This window comes from Eupeodes corollae, chromosome 1, assembly GCF_945859685.1.
Source record: "Eupeodes corollae chromosome 1, idEupCoro1.1, whole genome shotgun sequence".
NCBI lineage: Eukaryota > Metazoa > Arthropoda > Insecta > Diptera > Syrphidae > Eupeodes > Eupeodes corollae.
In genome coordinates this window covers 181,002,291-181,021,898 of record NC_079147.1, presented here as the reverse complement: position 1 = coordinate 181,021,898, position 19,608 = coordinate 181,002,291, and the positions used below count along the sequence as shown (strand labels likewise).

General features: G+C 31.7%; 1 protein-coding gene across 2 annotated transcripts in view; it reads left to right on the top strand.

Moving 5' to 3' along the window:
- Positions 1-1,675: 1,675 nt before the first annotated feature.
- Positions 1,676-19,608, top strand: part of LOC129954035 (alpha-tocopherol transfer protein-like) — a 35,130-nt gene continuing 17,197 nt past the window's right edge. Inside the window, exon 1 of one of the 2 annotated variants that reach the window (XM_056067665.1) lies at positions 1,676-1,968. The gene's annotated coding sequence lies outside the window, so the exon portion shown is untranslated. Of the gene's footprint in view, positions 1,969-18,621; positions 18,757-19,608 lie in introns of those variants that run through there. The other variant, XM_056067664.1, reaches the window with a different exon arrangement.

Genomic DNA, 19,608 nt, shown 5'->3' with positions numbered 1-19,608 from the left:
TGTCTTTTGTAACGACATTCGGCATAGTTGGATCAGTTTTGCGGGTCTCCAAGTTCACATATAGCCAATTAAGTATCTTGGCGTGATTTATGCTATTATATGCGGTTTTGAATTCGATGAAAAGATGGTGAGTTTCGACCAGAAATTCGTTGATATTTATCAAAAATTGTCTTAATGCGAATATTTGGTCTATCGATGATCTACCTGTAGGGACATGCCTCTGTAATTTTTTCAGATTGGTTATACATATTGACTATGACATCGGGCACAATTTCACCATCCCAAAATTACTTGATGAGTTTACGCATGCACTCTACCAGGACACTACTTCCGTATTTGAATGCCGTCCGCACCAGGGAATTTTTTGTTTTTAATTTTATGAATGGATTTTTTATAGTCTTCAATACTGGGCGCTGGTACTCGGTTTCATTAACTTATCTCATGCTTCTTCGCTCTTTAACTGTTTCCTCTACATAATGCTGCTTAAGCACGTCTAAAAGTCGTCCGTCAACGAGCAAGATTTTAACATCGTACTACAGACATGTTTCGTAGGCTCCTTCCAATAGGTCGTAAATCTTTTCGTTGTTAGACTGATCAGTTTCATTGCTGTGGTCGATCGGGTTGTTGCTGTGGGTTTGGTGCTGCGATTTCTCTTTCCTTGATCAAACAAGTAATGACTTAAAGCTAAGACCTGTAAGCACTTGATGTTTAGGAAAAGATACAGTTCGAGGCCCCCCGTTTCTACCACATCCAACCACCATCTCAGCATCAATTGAAACTCGTTAATGAGTGTTGTCTTTTAACCTTTTACAGACTTCGGGTATTTTTTAAAAACTAAATATCGAAGTTGATTAAACAAATTCATACAATCTACTTAACTCGCAATTTTGTAGTATAGTACCAAGTCACCTAAGCTGGACTATAAATCTCATTTAAATTTTTAAAATATTTACAGAGGTATAAAACGTGCTTCACTAAGTATTCTAAATTCAAATCAAATAAAAAAAAAAAAAAAAAAAAACAAAATAAAATTGAGAACTAGGAGAAAATATTAATAAGGCAAAATAAAGGCAAACAATCAATTTGACCAATGAAGAAAACTCTGGAAGTAAAATGTAAAAAAATAGGGTAAACGCTCGTCTTCACTCGACTAACGCCTATAAGCTTCGAGTATAACCCACCACGAAAGGGCTTCTTATATTATGTTCCACTTCAATGTCTACCTATTTAGTTTTCAGTCAGTGCGTGCGTTTCGTCAGAGACTGAGGCATTTGTTTTCTTCAATACTGTACTCTCGAACTTGTAATGTAATATAATTTGTGTACCTATTTCTCAGTCTACAGAACAGATATTAAGTTTTAATCGATTAATCGTAAGTGATCTTTGCTCTGGGAATAATATCTTAACTATACAAAATCAAAAGATTTCTCGATCATTAGTTTCACTTAACTTAACTAATGAGTTGATTTGATACCTATTCACCCCGGAGTGAATAGAGTGTAGTGGCCTTTTCTTTGCAAAGATCAACCTAAGTTACAACTGCAACTTACTTAAGATAAAAGCCTGATGTATGATTTTCAAGTAAACGCCTCCTTAAGCAAATAAACAAAGAACGAGAAAAAAAAAACATTTAAATACTCAATAATTTGTTTTATATAAAACCTAGCCGCATTTAATTAATTCCCTTAGTTTTATTTCTGGTGGTGAACTAGACTTTGGGACAGTAATCGTATATCGTGAACGCGTGTTGTGTGTTTTTGAGTTACAGAAAAATAATTTAGTTATTTCAAATTGAATATCAGTTTTTAGTTTTAGTTGCCGGGGTTGACGCACTTAATACAAAAGTCGTTTTGAATCGAGTTCGAGTTCTAGAACAACCATAGACATTAGTCGTGGAGTGTTTGCTTCTGGTTTTTATTTGGTCTATTTTAATTTGACATTTTCAAGGATTCGGAATACGAAAAAAAGGTATGTAAGTTCAAAAATTATTAAGATTCCCCTTATTCAAAGTCAACTTTGATAAATATAATTGACTCACTTAGAATTGTTGTTAAGTGGCTTAGCCGCTTATAAAGTCTGACTAAGACTATAGGAAAGTTTTTTCTCTCATAGAAATCGTGTGACATTTTTATTGGATTGCGTGTTTGGTTAAATTTAAAAATAGAAAAAGGGTGACATTTTAGTAAGAAGGCTTGAGTTTTATAACAACAACGGTTAATCGTTTTGATTTGTTTTGAAATGAAATAGATACATTTCAATACTCTTGAGCTATGTAAGTGTAGACGATTGTCATAGATCTAGCGGTGCTGTGAGGACAAAAGCAGAATTTGAGCTCACGATAGCCAAATACATTTTATTGAAAAACTGTATGTCTGCCCTAGCTTGAGATATGAAAATGATAATATTTTCGGAAACACCTTACAAATTTTCATTCGTCTGCACTTGGATTTACTTAATTAGTGATAAGTGCTCTGGAGATTGATCTTAGCAGTTCGAATTTTATTCAATATTTGTTATAATTACACTCGTCGACAACATTTTTTCCAGGCAAACAAATTGCACTTAAAGCCTAAATTCATGCCATACTTTTTATGATTAAATTCTCCAAATGCATATACAATCCATTTCTTTTAAATATTTATAGTATTTCATAAAATAATTTGTTAGTTTCCAAATGTCTCAAATTAATCTTAAAGAAACCCTGAACCATTTGTCAACAGGAAAAGGCAAAACGGGTTTAAAGTACGTTATGTTCTTGTAACGAATCCGTCGCTTGTCTACAGTATTACATACATACATATATCATAAAGGTTTTTGATATATGTACATATATTGAAAAAAGAGGCGGGGCGAGACGTGGCACTCACTGATAACTTCCCATCATTGGGGATTTTATTTTTCTAAAATTTTAACAAAATATTAATGACAATATTTTGTGTGAGATAAACAAATTTAAAGTCAAGATCTTTCATTGTTATAATAGTACTTAAGTCGAAAACCATTTTTAATCAGTTTTTTGTTGCCAATTGAATTTTGAAAAAGTAAGCAACAATATTTTGCATATGATAAAATAACTTTGATTCCAATAGAAAGTGAAAGTCGTTTCTGCATCTTTCGATGTTGTTATCTCTAAAATAAAATTAATTCGAATTCGATAAATCTTTGATTTAGATTCCAGGGAAAAAGTCGAGAAATGACACAATGTTCAAAAGGGATATTTTTAAAACTTGAGCAATCAAAATTTACTTCAAAGTACCCGTGACATGATGGTTAGTGCGTTGGACTGTCATGCCAGAGGTCTTGGGTTCGGTTCCTGCCTATGCCATCTAAAGTCTTTTCACGGAAACTGCCTCTTGCGAGGAATTGACAAGTTCTCCAAGAGTAACTCTTGTCATGAAAAAAAAGTGCTTTCTCAAATAAGCCGTTTGGATTCGGTTTAAAATTGTAGGTCCCCTCCATCCCTGATAACAGTACTCGCACACAGGAATGGTTGAGAGTTGTAAGTCACTAGGCCCTAGCTCTCAACGGACTGTTGCGCCACCCAATTTGTTTTTTATTTAAGTGTGATCATTGAAATAATGATAAAGCTATAAAAGGGTTCAAAAATATTAATAACGTCACTATAGCTTAGCTTCTTTAATGTCTCTTAAATATTTCGCTTTTTATTTAATTTCACTGGGTGTATCTCCAATACTTTAATCTACATGTTTAGATCCAGAAAGATTTCACATTTTATTAAACGTAAACAATCATGGAAACGAAAACAGGGATTCAGTTAATTTAAATCTAAATATTTACAATATGCAAAAAGAGTTTGTTTATACTAAATTTCCACAATATTATTTATATCTTTGAGACAAGACGCTTTTGGTATACATGTATTTCTAAAGAACCAAAGGGAGGAGAATAATGGATGATGTTGAGTCGTAAATATTAATGACTCAAAGAAGACTATAAGAAAAAAAAACATTTAATAAACTTGTACATATCCAAGATTTTTTAAAATTGTTTTTATTAATATTAACTTTAAAAGCATTTACCCTCAATGTAAAACAATAATAATTGCGTTTGATGTCTTTTTGGTTAAAGTTGTACAGCAAAATTACCGTTGAAGAAATACACAATGCATTTTTCCATTCAAACAAAAACATTTACTTTTTGTCGAAGTCTTGAAATATTCTCTATGACGGATCCCAGCGGTCAGCTACAATGACTTTTGTTCCATTTCAGCAAATGACAAAATGATAAGTAAGCTATGATTTCAGGCCCAGTTCATCCAGTTTGAAGGGATGACAAATTCAATTTTGGAACTGAAATTTAAAGCAATTCATTGCATTCAATAAACTATAATATTTATGACTTACATTTTCTAATTCTGCCAAACTAAAAAACGACTTTTAATGTTTTTAGATCTTTATGTTTATGTAAAAATAAATTGCTGTGTGTTAATATCGGTTTAACTCAGATACGGCTCAACCTTGTGCGCTTGGCATTTGAAATGACCATTAACAAATCGCACGCCGTCCAATCGTTGGAAATTTGCAGAATTAATTTAAAATATCCTTGATTTTCGCATGGTCAGCCGTTTGTGGCGTGTTTGCGTTTAGGAAAACCAGGGTCTCTATTTATTTATGCTTCAAGGAACGAAACTTAAATAAAGTTTACTAACAACTTTGAATCAAATGCATTTTTTTTATCAATACCTACAAAATATACAATTTTGTTGAATGAATGTAATTTTTCTATTTATGGAAGGGATGCATAGCGCAACCACTCATTACAAATCAAAGGTTGTAAGAAAACGAAGTAGATGAAATGAATAAAATGAAATGAATACAAATTAAAGCAAATTATGTACATATGTATATCTTGTGTTTTTTTTAAATAAAATAAAATTGCAAAACAAAGATCTTAATTTTAAATTTGTTTCACATGTGGATACGTTTCCCATAATTTAAAAAATGCATTTATATTTGCAAATTGCAAGTTGATTATTTTTTAATTTGAATAAATATCTTCATTATAATTTTGATTAAAATGGAATTTTTATTAAATAAACTGAAAATCGAAAACAACTAGCCAATGTCGTAATAAAACGTTTAAATGATAAAACTGTAGACGTGATGGCCCTTCACAGGCGACTCTTCAAAATTTGGTGGCCAAATTTGAGTCAACCGGTTTAGTAAGCAATCAGCAAGCACCCTTACGTTTAAGGAACGCAAGATCGGACTAGGATATCTCCGCGACCCGTCAAAGTGTACAGGATAACTGTGTTAAAAAACAAAATTGCCGTATACGGGACGACAGCAACCCATGCGAGGTTTATCAGATGATAATGCATCCTCAAAAAGTTACAGTTTGTTGTGGATTTTGAGCCGCCGACGCGACGTAATAATTTATTATGTTAAATAATTAAAAAAAAACTAACACGGAATTTTTTCTTATAATTTATGTACCTATTGTAATTCTTATGCTTGTAAAGCATTTGTTCTTATATGTAGTTGACAAACAAACTCAAAAACATAAAACATTACACGATAAAATTTACATTTTCACTGCTAATTTGCTACATAATATTAAGCAGTAAACAATATTCGATAATTTTGTATCAAGTGCTAAAAATATAAACTTCAAAAACATTAAACAACAAAATAAAAAATGGAAACTGTTACAGTTAATTTGCGAGTAATTAAAACCAAATTAACCTTTTAACCACCTTTCCATCTGATCATACATAAATGAGTTTCGCTTAGCACTCATTAAATATATAAACAAACACGAGCGAGCCAACTATTTTATTCCCTTGATCTCTGACTTCCCGGAAATCAAAATAATAATGCTGCTACCGCACTGACCCGAATCAATAATATTTCTACAAAGATAAATCAAACACCACATGACAATAATCTAGTGCTTCCGATGATTCGATATTGCTATGATTGTATCCATTCTTAAAATATGTAAAAGTGCAAATAATGCCCAGATTAACAGGCTAATCTAATCAGCCTTTTCAATTGTTGAAGTAAGATTTTTGAAAAAATAATAAAATTTTAACTATAAAATTGTATATCTATCCGAAATACTTTGTTATTAGAACAATTCGGTTTTAGGTAGGACCATTCTACCTCACATCGCTGAAAAAATCCACTGGATTAGTACTTGTTGATGATTTCATTCAGTCTGGGACGATGGACTACTTTATAAACTTGTACAATTTAGATGTCCTCCTGATTCAAAGCTTCTTAACAAATAGAAACTTTATGGTCTTTCTAAACAATGATTAATCAACTAGAAAATTAGTTCCAGATGATTTTCCCCAAGTTCCCAGCCAATTTTCCTGATTTACCAGGTTGTGAATTCACCAAATATGTGGATGATACTGCAATTTTCAAATCCCATAAATTAGTTCGTTTCAAAGAAATAAGACTCCAGAAAGCGCTTGATATAATATTATTATATTATAAACAAGCTGAACCGACAAAGGTTGTTTTGTCATATAAATAATTTCTAGAGTATATTTTGATAGAAATAAATAACGAACTTATTGAAAGGTGTAAGGATGTGGTATATAAGTGGGAGAGGTATAGACCACTGTAAAAGGAGACAAAATATTAAAATAACATATCACCAAACAATTTTTTTTTAATTAATAAAATTAATTCTTTAAAATTATATACATATCACTTATTATGACTATACTAAGCACATCTTAAGAATCAATAATCTTGCAGAAATCGATCCTTAATTTTACGCATCCAGTTTCATCTGTAGTAACTTTACTGTCGCCTAACAGTTGTTTTGAAAATTTTTCAGCGGATGGATCGTAAAGCATTTAAACACGCATATTTACTTTCAGTTGTACTTTTTCAACATAACGCTGATTTTAAGCACGCGTTGATCGCATCAGCGTAGGTTGAACGTGGAATAACGGGAACTGTTTGTCTGACATTACCAGCAAGGAGTAACAGAATGCCGCCAACTAGCCTGTCGTAGTTTTTTAAATTTGTCCTGTTCAACGACTCAAGCGAAAGTTTGTGAGCCATAGTGCATTCATCCTAGATGATAATTTTACACTTTTGTAGCACTGTGGCCATGGATGATTGGTTTTTTTTATATTGCACACCGCGTCTGGGTTATTTTGAATATTTAGTTGTAGTTTAAATGCTGAATTAGATGACGCCTCCATCCAATAAAAACCATTATTTGGTCCTATTTTAGCAAGAATTAGCGAACAAATTAATGGTTTGCCAGTTTCACCTGGTGCATCCTGCCGAAACTGCGAGCATGATGTGGTCAAAAGTGGTTCTTTGTTCTTCACTCATTAGTATTACATTTCGAGCAACAATCGCTGCCATTTCTGCGGTATTGTATTATAGTTCACTATTCAATTCAGTGTCTATTTAAGCAGATGCATTTCGATTTGGTGAATGCAAACCGACATGCCTGAGTGGTAAGTTGGTAATGCGAAGGCAAAGATCCTCAATAGCAATCAATGTTTCATTGTACAAATCACTGAATACTATCGTAAGACCATAGCACTTAGAAATATATTAAATAAATAAAAACCTATTCTCAGATCTACCGAATGTATGTGTCAAATCTCATTGAAATTGGTTAAGCTGTTTCGGAGGAGTATGGCAACTAACACTGTAACATTAGAATTCCAAAATTAAAATGAATGCTGACAAAAGCCAATCTATCTTTTTTACAAGATAAAGAAGGAATCGCTTTTTTCCCAGCAAATTTAAGAGCTTGAAAGCACTGAAATCGAGTGGGTCGATTCAGTTGAGTATTTTGGACGCACTTTAGATAAACAACTAACTTTTAGAAATCATACTGCTAACATAAACACGAAAATTAACATTGCTACCAAAACACTTTATCCACTTATTAATCGAAATTCATAACACAAGCATCATATTATATTAAGTAATATTTCAGGCCGTATGGGCTTCTGGTACCCAGATGCACATTTAAAAACTACAAATATCGCAAAACAAAGTTTTAAAATTTTGAATCTCCCAAGATTTTATTAAACCTTTGAACTTCATAAAGAAGCTGATATTCCTCCCATATCAAAGAAAGTTGAAATTCTTAATACAAAATTCTTTGAACAATGTAACTACTTTGAAAATCATTTCATAAAGTCTCTTAGAGTATGAAATACTTAAATGTTGTATTAATATTTAAGTATATTTAGTTTCATGATTGTTTTTGAATTTGTTATCATAATATATCATCATCATGATACCTATGATATCTTCGTTCGTGTACGAGAATAAATATTTATTTATCGAAGTTATTCCTATTTGAAATGCTGTGATATTAGTATACAAGCATCTCATTTATAGAACTGTTTTTATTAAAATTATTGTTATTATTATTATTATGATTATGAATATATTGTTTCTTTATTTCTTGCATGGAGTTCTTTTAATACAATTTTAAATTGTCTATAAATATTGCTTATTCATTTTCAATAATATTTTTCATTACTTACTTACTTAAGGTGGCACTACAGTCCTGTGTGAAGTAGGGCCTCACCCAACAAACTTCTCCATCTAGCTCGGTCCCTAGCTAGATGTTTCCAATTTCGCGCTCCAAGTTGGGTGAGGTCACCTTCCACTTGTGCGCGCCACCTGATCCGCTGTCTTCCTCTACTGCGCTGTCCTGTGGGTGTGGATTCGAAGACTTTCCGGGCCGGAGCATTGGTTTCAATGCGCTCTACGTGACCCAGCCATCTTAGTCGTTGGCCTTTTACCCTCCTGGCTAAGTCAAAGGTCGCGGTACAGCCCGTACAGCTCGTCGTTCCATCTTCTCCTCCACTCTCCTTCCATGCATACGGAACCGTAGATCACACGATAACTTTTCTCTCGAAGCGATCCAAGGTGCTTTCATCCGCTTTTGTCATACTCCATGCTTCTGCACCGTATATCAGGACGGGGATGATAAGGGTCTTATAAAGCAACACTTTCCACGCGAGAGGACTTTACCATTCAATTGCTTTCTTAGTCCAAAGAAACAGCGAATATTTTTCATTAGGCTGTGCAAAAAAACAATAAAAATAAACTAATCGGTCACTATATATGGAGAGTGTTAAACATTATAACAACTTTATATGAAATTTAAACACATTTTTATTTTAAATAAGCCAAAATTACAATTTAACCCATTTAACATTAATTTTATATTAAAAACACAAGCAACATTTCCATTTATTCGCTTTATCAAGGCGTGGTGGTATTAAAGAGACAAGTTTTTAACATACTTCAAAACGATTCCTTTTGAAGACTCGTCTTAAGGTTCTCAATGTTTCTAAACTTCTTTTTAGCTACTCGACTATACAATAACCACGAATTTTCTGTACAAGATGTTGTTTTAGAATATTGATGTTAGCCAATTGATACATTTTACCCTCACACAAAAACCTTATTTATAATATTGCCTCATGTCTAATGGTTAACTAACAATACCAGAATATTTAGTTCCACCTTATTCTTAAAAGACGTATCATGTGTTATTTGTTCATTAACAAACTTAAGTCTTTCATTTCTCCAAACTCGACAATTCTGCTTATTTACGTACCAATGAGTTTCGTCGCTGAACACAATTTTTCGGTGGAAAAGTGGTTCTTCAGCCAACTTTCCAAGAGCCCATTCACCAAAAATTTTACGTTGCAGTAAGTCGTTTGGCTTCAATTCTTGTACCAGCTGTATTTTGGAATCTTAAATCCTTTCGCGAAATTTTCCACGTTGTTGAGTAACAGAGGCCCAATTGCTCCGAACGGCGACGAATCGATTATTGATGGTTATCATTAACACTGGCCGATACAGCTGCGATATTTTCTTCAGTTTGCACTCTACGTAAGCGTGTTGGTGGTTTAATGTCAAACAATGTAAATTTGGTGCAAAATTTAGTCACAATAGCCCGAATAGCCGCTTCAGTGGGTCGACTCGATAAACTTTTTTAACAGAGCACGCATTTTGATAATAAAGTTCAATAACTTGCAAGCGTTGTTTCGTTTGTAAGACAATTTATGGTTAAATTATAGACCAAACTGAATATGTTTGACAGTGAAACGTGCGTCAGCTGTTTAAACCAGTGTTGCCAAAAAGATAATAGCTAAAAAGCACCCTTTATAACTTTTTGTACAAGGCTGCACGGCCATTTTGGTCATTCTTCTTTTCCTTCAAAACAATCTTTAGAGATTCCAAAGAAAAGATGGAATTTTAGTTGATAAGCCTAAAAACAGCTTCTCATCGTATGGATCCAGCTTCTTTACTTTTACTTTTCTGCTCGCATTTTGAACCCTTTTTTCTTTTTCAAATCGCGAAATTATGTAATGGACTGTGGAAGGGCTCCGTTGTACAATTGTTGCTGTTTCTCCTACTGATTTACAAAAGAACCAATTTTCTAATTTTCAAAGGGGTTTGAATTTGATTTAATTTTGGTGTCTCATTTCAACGTGGATCAATAAACTACCTTAATTTGTAAAATGATGATTGAGTTCTTCCACTTTTATACATTTTCTTGAAGAAATCGCAATGCGAAAATTAACCTTCTTAGTGTCCGATGCATATGTAAACAAAATTGTAATACCTATTTAATAAAAATATCTATCAATCCATCTTCCATTTTGTCCATTAATAATCTCGAAGCTTACAAAACTTCGTACTAAGTCTATAAACTATCATCTGTACCATTCAAACACAAAACTACTTAGCTATAATTCACTTAAAATAAATCCGCTTTTTCTCATTTTATCCTGAAAAAATAAATAAAATAAATATCGATTTTAATCAACACAACGTTTTATTATTTGTAAAAGTAGGTATGGAAAATGAGCACGTGTTTGACACATTTCACTCTTTTCAAGGTCAAATCCTTGGAATCCACTTTCTCCTTTCGCCTCTTCGACTCCCACCATTTTTATACCAGTATTTTTCTTTGCTTTCTTATTTATTTGTATACCATAAAACTTTCATTCATGAAAATACATTTCATTCAGAATCAAGCATCCCGCATGGAACAACCTAAGTTCTAAATACTCGTGCATTATATAGACGAAAAGTGTGCACCTTAGGACGCGACTGCACTGCGCTGGCGCTGGCGTTGGTCTTCCTAAACATTGACCTATCAATTTTATAATACTCGCGTAGTTTAGTGGGTCACGTCTTTTTTCTTTCTCTTCTATCCAAATACAATAAGTGTTTTTATTTTTATTGAAACCAAGGTAAGGACAATGAATCAATGAGAATTTAATTATAAGGACTTTGTTTCGTTAATTAAAATAAAATTTGAATTAATTAAATTAAATGGTGCGCGAGTTTGCAATGGGCAAGACCTTGACTTTGCAATTAAAATCCATGTTTATATCTGCATCCCCTCCGCTCCGCCTTAATTGAGTATAGTATAGTATAAGTCTATAAACTTGTTGTTAGTAGTTTGTGACTTATAAAATAAAATGAAAAGTGATTCACATGCTGTTGTTTTGATGGTGTACGATTATTTATTTAAACAAAGTTCAAGTTAAATTTCCGGTTTGTTGATTTAATGGAAAAATACACCATAAAGTATTCATTTTTTAGCATCAGCATTCAGCACTGCTGCATCGAATCAAATTCATAAGAAACGCATCGAATTTTATATATTTTTGATTTAAATATTTGCAGTGGAAGTGGATGTGATGTTGGAAACTATAATATTACGAGGGCTATAGTCATTTAAAGCTGGTAATGAGAAAGGATTGCCATGGAAAATAAAATGGGTTGTTTGTTTACTTTTTGTTGTTGTTGTTTTTTTCCATAAGCTTACTATCCTTGAAAAAATATTCCATATAAACATTGAGTTGTGTTTCGTTGAATTCTGAGGAATATTGATTTTGCGAATATAGTAAAAAAAAATAACTGCCTATAAATTATTTATATCAAGGTCTAAATAAAATTATTCTGTAGTTACTTTTTCTTTGTAAGACTTCTAAAAGTCAATAAACTCTATAAACTTCTTTTCCCTTTGATTACTTTGTGTAAAAATAGAGGCCGCTAAAAATGGTGTTAGGTTTTTTCTTTTAAAAATGTCATTTCGTCCATGACTGGCTCTATTGCGTGAAAACTTTTTCAAGAGTAAATGCCCCCAAAGCCTAAAATGATTTTAAAATATTATAATGCCCAAATAACTAATTGACATATCGCCCAGTAGATGTCAAGTTCTCCAATATTTGGTCATTCTTACAAAATATTTGTTTATTTTGGGCATTACAACATTTTGAGTTTCGAACAACCCCTCTGCCTGGCCTCACTATAGGATTTGAGGTAGCTGCAAGGTTTGTATATGCATATAAAGTGCAAATAAACTTTGCATACACCTAACTTAATACTTTACCTAAATCCTGTAGCAACCCCAACCCCCAAAATCTTTTAGACGTTATGACATTACTAATTTCGGACGTTACAACATTGAGACAACATAGATATTGATAGATTGGCGATAAAGAACTCTTTAAAACTGAGAGCAAATCATTTATTCATACATAAATGGACCGAAGACACTCCCTTGAGGTATAGCAGGATTGTCTTTAAATTGATGTGAAGGGTTACTAGTGGACATGACGCTATAATTTCGGTCTTTAAGATATGACGAAATCCACATAACGAAACGGTTTTTGAGTCCAATATTACTTAATTGATTAAGAAGAATTTTATGACTTAGTTTGTCAAATGCCTTTCTGAAGTCTGTAAACATGCAATGGACTTGAATTTGTTTTTCGAATGCATCCAAACAAAAAAAAGAGGCTGGGATGCGACCCACACTGATAACTTCCCATCCCGTCTGTCGATTTGTCTTGCTTAAAAGTTTGTCTATATGTACTCGTATCAATTTTTACCAAATTTTTCTGTGAAATAAAATAACTTTGAAGCCAATATTTAAAATTTTTGAAGAGATATTTGAGTCGAAAATCAATTTTTCCCATTGTTTATTGGTTTTTTTTTAAGGTTTTTTATTTTTTGTACAAAAACTGTCAATTCGATTTTTCTCAAAATTTGTCCTTATCTTGAAAAAAATATTTCTTATAAGAAAAAATTAGTTAGAAGCTATTATTTCAAAGTTTTTAAAAGATATTTGAGTCGAAAATCATTTTTTACCAACTTTTGTTAATTTTTTTTCGGTTTTTAATTTTTTGTAAGAAAAACTGTCAATTCGATTTTTCTCAAACTTTAACTGAATGTTGACAACAAGATTTTTTTTAAGATAAAAGTAAATTAAAGCCAATATCTCAAAGTTTTGAAAAGATGTTTGAGCCGAAAATCAATTTTTACCAACTTTTATACATTTTTTTTAGATTCTTATTTTTTTGTAAAAAAAACTGTCAATTCGATTTTTCTCGACATTTTTCAAAATGTTGAAAACAATATTTCTTATAAGATAAGCTTGAACCCTAAATTTCAAGTTTTTGAAAAGATATTTGAATCGATATTCAATCTTTAAGAACTTTGAGTAATGTTTTTTTTAGATTCTTATTTTTTATAAAAAAAAATGTCAATTAGATTTTTTCAAAATTTTATCAGGTGTAAAAAACATTATTCTTCGTTGCACAAAATTGTTTTAGAGATCAAATCATATTTCAGTCGTAAAGTTTTGGAGGTGACAAATTTTTTTTTCAGTTTTATTGATTTATAAAAAAAACCGTTATATTGATTTTTTTCAAAAAATATACTTGCTTGTATCACGTTACAATATATTATATAAAATTTAATTCAAGTCTCTAGCGTTTTTGGTTCGTAAGATATTTAGGGTTAACCAAAATGTTCACCTTTTTTTCAAACTGCTATGGTAAAAAAACCACCCACGCAATTTTCTTGAGAGCCCTTTCTGCAACTTTTTGCCTTATTATCTGCATAACAAAATTTATTTGAAGTTGATATCTCTTCTGGTTCTTGAGCTATGGAGGACGAAAAAACGTCGCGAACGTACGGACGTACGTACTCGCACGCACAGACATCTTTCTAAAAATCTTTTATTTCGACTCTAGGGACCTTGGAACGTCGAGAAATGTCAAAATTTTCAATTTGACAAATCGGACCCATTACAATAATAATAATAAGAAAATTGTAATAAATTAGTTATTTCTTTTTCACAAACTAATGTATTGTGATAAGTCGAAAAAAGTCTTTGTATCCTCACCCCTCTATCCCAAACCATTTTGTCGATTGACTTCAAATTTGGAAATAAAGGTTGTAGACCGATTCTCAATTTGGCTTTTTTTTTCATTTTAAAAATTATATTTTTGTATTGTTCCAGAAGGGTTCTCTCATAGAACAGTTATCAACCTATTTCAATAATTTTGTTTTTTCTGCACAATTTGTTATACTGTCCCAATAATATTTGATGGTCAAAGTTGAATTGTTTATATTAGGCCCGTTTGGATACTTTCTGCACTAAAATTCGTAAAAAGGGATATTTTAAAGAGTCGGGGGTAAAATTCAAATTGTTCACACAATATTACTGTCTTGGTGCTATTCTTTGGATTTTTTTAAATTTAATAACTCACAGCAAAAGCGAACAATCTATTTAATATATTTGAATTTCTATCAAATTTGACACTTTTCACAAATCATCCCAAAGAAATTTCTTGGGCTAAAATTCGTAGGGTCATTATATTTTTACGAAGTTGAAATTTTAAACTTAAATTAATAACCTCTAACTAACTGAATAGTAACAATAATTTTAAACTAAGACTGAACAATTTCATACATACATATGTAAATACACAATTTATAAACAAAATTGAGGGTTTTTGGAGAAATCAAATGGCTTTTAAATGATTGAAAACAATGTTTTAGTGCAGGTACATTTTTACATTTTAAAACACTGAAATTATTTTTAAACAGACTCTTTGGGTACATGAACAAGTTCGTGCAACGCAGTCGTGCATTTTATTTTTATAAGAAATAAAAACTTAAAAATGCCGCTAAAATTGATTGAATTAGGGAAAAAAATTACTTATTTTAAAAATTCAAAAAGTTTTTTCTAACTTCTAGTTATTTAAAAAAAATAGTATTGTACATATATACAAAAACAAGGAATTGGTTTTGATTAAGTATTATAAGAACAAATGCAGATATTGACTTCAAGTTTGCTTATCTCACAAAAAATGTTGTTATTAATAATGAGTATTAATTATTTATATTGTTAAAGTTTAAAAAAATCGACAAACGGTAACATACCAGGCTATTTTATTAAAAAAGTTATTTGTACATTTTCAAAGGTCATTACAAAAATATAAAACAAATTATTATTAACTTCCTATAAGAAGTTATTGTAATGGGTCCGATTTGTCAAATTGAAAATTTTGCCATTTCTCGATGTTTCAAGGTCCCTAGAGTCGAAATAAAAGATTTTTAGAAAGATTTCCATACGTTCGCAAGGTTTTTTTCGTCGTCCGTAGCTCAAGAATTAGAAGAGAAGTCGACTTCAAATAAATTTTGCTGTACATATAAACGGTGATTTTTTAAGAGCTTGAAAACTTTTAAAAAAAAAAAAACGCATACAATTTGCAAAATCTCATCGATTCTTTATTTGAAACGTTAGATTGGTCCATGACATTTACTTTTTGAAGATAATTTTATTTAAATGTTGACGCGGCTGCGTCTTAGGTGGTCCATTCGGAAAGTCCAATTTTGGGTAACTTTTTCGAGCATTTCGGCCGGAATAGCCCGAATTTCTTCGGAAATATTGTCTTCCAAAGCTGGAATAGTTGCTGGCTTATTTGTGTAGACTTTAGACTTGACGTAGCCCCACAGAAAATAGTCTAAAGGCGTCAAATCGCATGATCTTGGTGGCCAACTTACCGGTCCATTCCTTGAGATGAATTGTTCTCCGAAGTTTTCCCTCAAAATGGCCATAGAATCGCGAGCTGTGTGGCATGTAGCGCCATCTTGTTGAAACCACATGTCAACCAAGTTCAGTTCTTCCATTTTTGGCAACAAAAAGTTTGTTAGCATTGAACGATAGCGATCGCCATTCACCGTAACGTTGCGTCCAACAGCATCTTTGAAAAAATACGGTCCAATGATTCCACCAGCGTACAAACCACACCAAACAGTGCATTTTTCGGGATGCATGGGCAGTTCTTGAACGGCTTCTGGTTGCTCTTCACTCCTAATGCGGCAATTTTGCTTATTTACGTAGCCATTCAACCAGAAATGAGCCTCATTGCTGAACAAAATTTGTCAATAAAAAAGCGGATTTTCTGCCAACTAGGGCCCATTCACTGAAAATTCGACGTTGTGGCAGATCGTTCGGCTTCAGTTCTTGCACGAGCTGTATTTTATACGGTTTTACACCAAGATCTTTGCGTAAAATCTTCCATGTGGTCGAATAACACAAACCCAATTGCTGCGAAGGGCGAAGAATCGACAATTCACGGTCTTCAGCAACACTCTCAGAAACAGACGCAATATTCTCTTCTGTACGCATTCGTGTGGTTGGTTTAATGTCCAATAAAGTAAACTGAGTGCGAAACTTGGTCACAATCGCATTAATTGTTTGCTCACTTGGTCGATTATGTAGACCATAAATCGGACGTAAAGCGCGAAACACATTTCGAACCGAACACTGATTTTGGTAATAAAATTCAATGATTCACAAGCGTTGCTCGTTAGTAAGTCTATTCATGATGAAATGTCAAAGCATACTGAGCATCTTTCTCTTTGACACCATGTCTGAAATCCCGCGTGATCTGTCAAATACTAATGCATGAAAATCCTAACCTCAAAAAAATCACCCTTTAATAAGGCAGAAAGATGCATAAAGGGCTCTCAAGAAAATTGCATGGGTTATTTTTCTACCATAGCAGTTTAAAAAATGGTGAACATTTTGGTTAATCCGAAATATTTTATGAACCAATTAAACCAGTTTAAATTAAAATTAATTATTATATTATATTATAATTAATTAAAATTTAAATTATATATTGTAACGTGATACTAAACAAATATATTTTTGGAAAAAAATCCAACTAACGGATTGAAAAAAAAAGTGTCACCTCGAAAATTTTACGAAAACAATATAATTTTATCTCCAAAACAATTTTGTGCAACGAAAAATAACGTTTTTACACAATTGGTAAAAGTTTTAGAAAATCACATCGACAATTTTTTTACAAAAAAAAAAACCTAAACAAAAAAATCAATAAAAGTTGGTAAAAAATGATTTTCGACTAAACTATCTTTTCAAAAATTCGAGACTATGGTTTCGAGCTAATTTTCACTTATAGGAAATATTGTTGTCAACATTCGGTACAATTTTGAGAAAATTTCAATTGACAGTTTTTTTTACAAAAATAAAAAACTTAAAAGAAAATTTAACAAAAGTTGATAAAAATTGATTTTCAAATTAAATATCTCTTCAAAACTTTGAGATATTGGCTTTAAAATATTTTATCTTTTAAAAAATTTTGTTGTCAGCATTCAGTAAAATTTTGAGAAAAATCTAACTGACAATTTTTTAACGAAAAATAAAAAAGATAAGAAAACATAATAAAAGTTTTAAAAAAATTGACTTTCGACTCAAATATTTTAGATATGGGCTTCAAACTAATTTTATCTTATTAAAACTATTGTTTTCGACATTCTGTAAGATTTGGAGAAAAATCAAATTGACAGTTTTCTTCCAAAAAATAAAAAAAAAATGGTAAACATTTACATCCCACATAAAATACTGTTTTTGACATTAAGTAATTTTTTTATAAAAATCTAACAATCCGTTTTTTCATAAAAAAATAAAATCTACAAAAAATATGTCTCATGAACAATAGAAGATATTGACTTTCAAACTAATTTAATTCATCCAATTTGTATTTGTTTATAAAAGAAATAAAATCTTTTTAGAAGTGCTACTAAAATTGGTTTTCTACAACAAATCTCGTTAACTAAAGTAGATTTTGAAATCAAAATATTTCATTATATGCAAAATAACAAATAACAACAAAAATCTTTAATTGGAGTTTTGGTTTTTCCAGTTTGCGTTTTATGTTTTCAGTGGACACATCATCAGTTTTGTCTGAAATGCAAATTTAAAACTTTATCAAGGATAACAACTTAAACTTCCCTCAATTCTTTTGTAAATTATAATGATCATCTACAATAACAACAAAAGTTTATTCTTTTAACTTGTTATCACTAAAACTAAGTGATGCCAATAAAAACTAGTTTTCCTTTTTTTAAATTGTAAATAAAAATACGCTTTACAAAATAACTGTCGATGATAAAAATAAACACAAACAAATAATACGCTATAATGAAGTTCAAGTATTTTCAGCGTCAAATATTCACTACCTGTCTGCCTTAGCCAAGCAGCTTCTGTCACTATACCGGCCGTTTTGACTATAGACATACAAACATACTTACGAAGACGACTGTGATTTCCCTATAACAAGAAATTTAGCACATAAGACCAATACCTTACAGACCTACCTCTATCTATAGCTATTCTCTCAGTCTCAACTAAATCAATTGATTATCTCTGGATGATGTCTGTAGTATTGTATATAACAATAAACTATAGACCAAAAACCAGATTTACAACTATTTGTGTGTTTCTTGAGACGAGAGTAAGGCAGTGTTAACGTTAACGTGTAAAGGTATGTTTTGTCATTTTTGTTCGTAGGTTTAAAGCCATTCACATGGCTTTTTCAGTGTCCAGTTTCGATCTTAACTTTCGTCGGGTCGGAAGCAAATTTTAAGAAATCAAAATATAGTAATACTACATTAATTTTCATCTTTAATTAATTTCTTCTGGGAATCAAATATTTTAAATAAAATTTGTACCTTAACTAAATCAAAACTCTGAACTAGCTTGACGAGACTGCGAGATTTGTTCATACAATAATTTATAAACTAAAAGTTCATCTTCGCTTGAGATACTATTTTGAAATGACTCAAATTGTTCAGTTAATTCAAGGCCATCACTGATTGACATTTTTGGGGGCCAGGCACTTGGAAAGGTTGCCCAGAGAATTACATTTAAATAAATTGCCCTATCGTCAACAAAATAAAATACAAACAGAAAACAAACTCACTTCTTGGGATGACTTCGTTCGTTTTGGGTTTCTCAAGACCTTGACACAGTTTGTCTTTTTTACGTATTTTCTTGTGCTGGTCTTGTCACTGGTTTTCACATGAATTTAAGGGTCAAGAAAAAACAACAACACCAACAAGAAAGTGAAAGAAAAGAAAGGCAAAAAAAAGACGAATGTCAAGAAAACAAAACATAATTTTTAATGCAAACATTGTATAAGTCGGCCCAAAGCGGTCTTGAAAGTTATATTCTTGTTGGTTCTGTTGTTTTTATTGTCTGTTGAGTATTTTGTTGTTTTGGAAAAATTGATGACCATTCTTAAGGCCATTAACACCGCCACCGGTTTAAGTGGGATGTGACCCATGGAAATGCCCATAAATTTATTACAAAACTCAAGAAGATTTACAAATAAGTTGCATTTCAAGTCAAACTGCAATTAGTATCAGTGGTTGACTATTTATACGCCATCTTCTGGCTCTAGTAAAAATATCAGTCATTTGACGTTGAATTAAATTATTTCTTTCTTTTGTG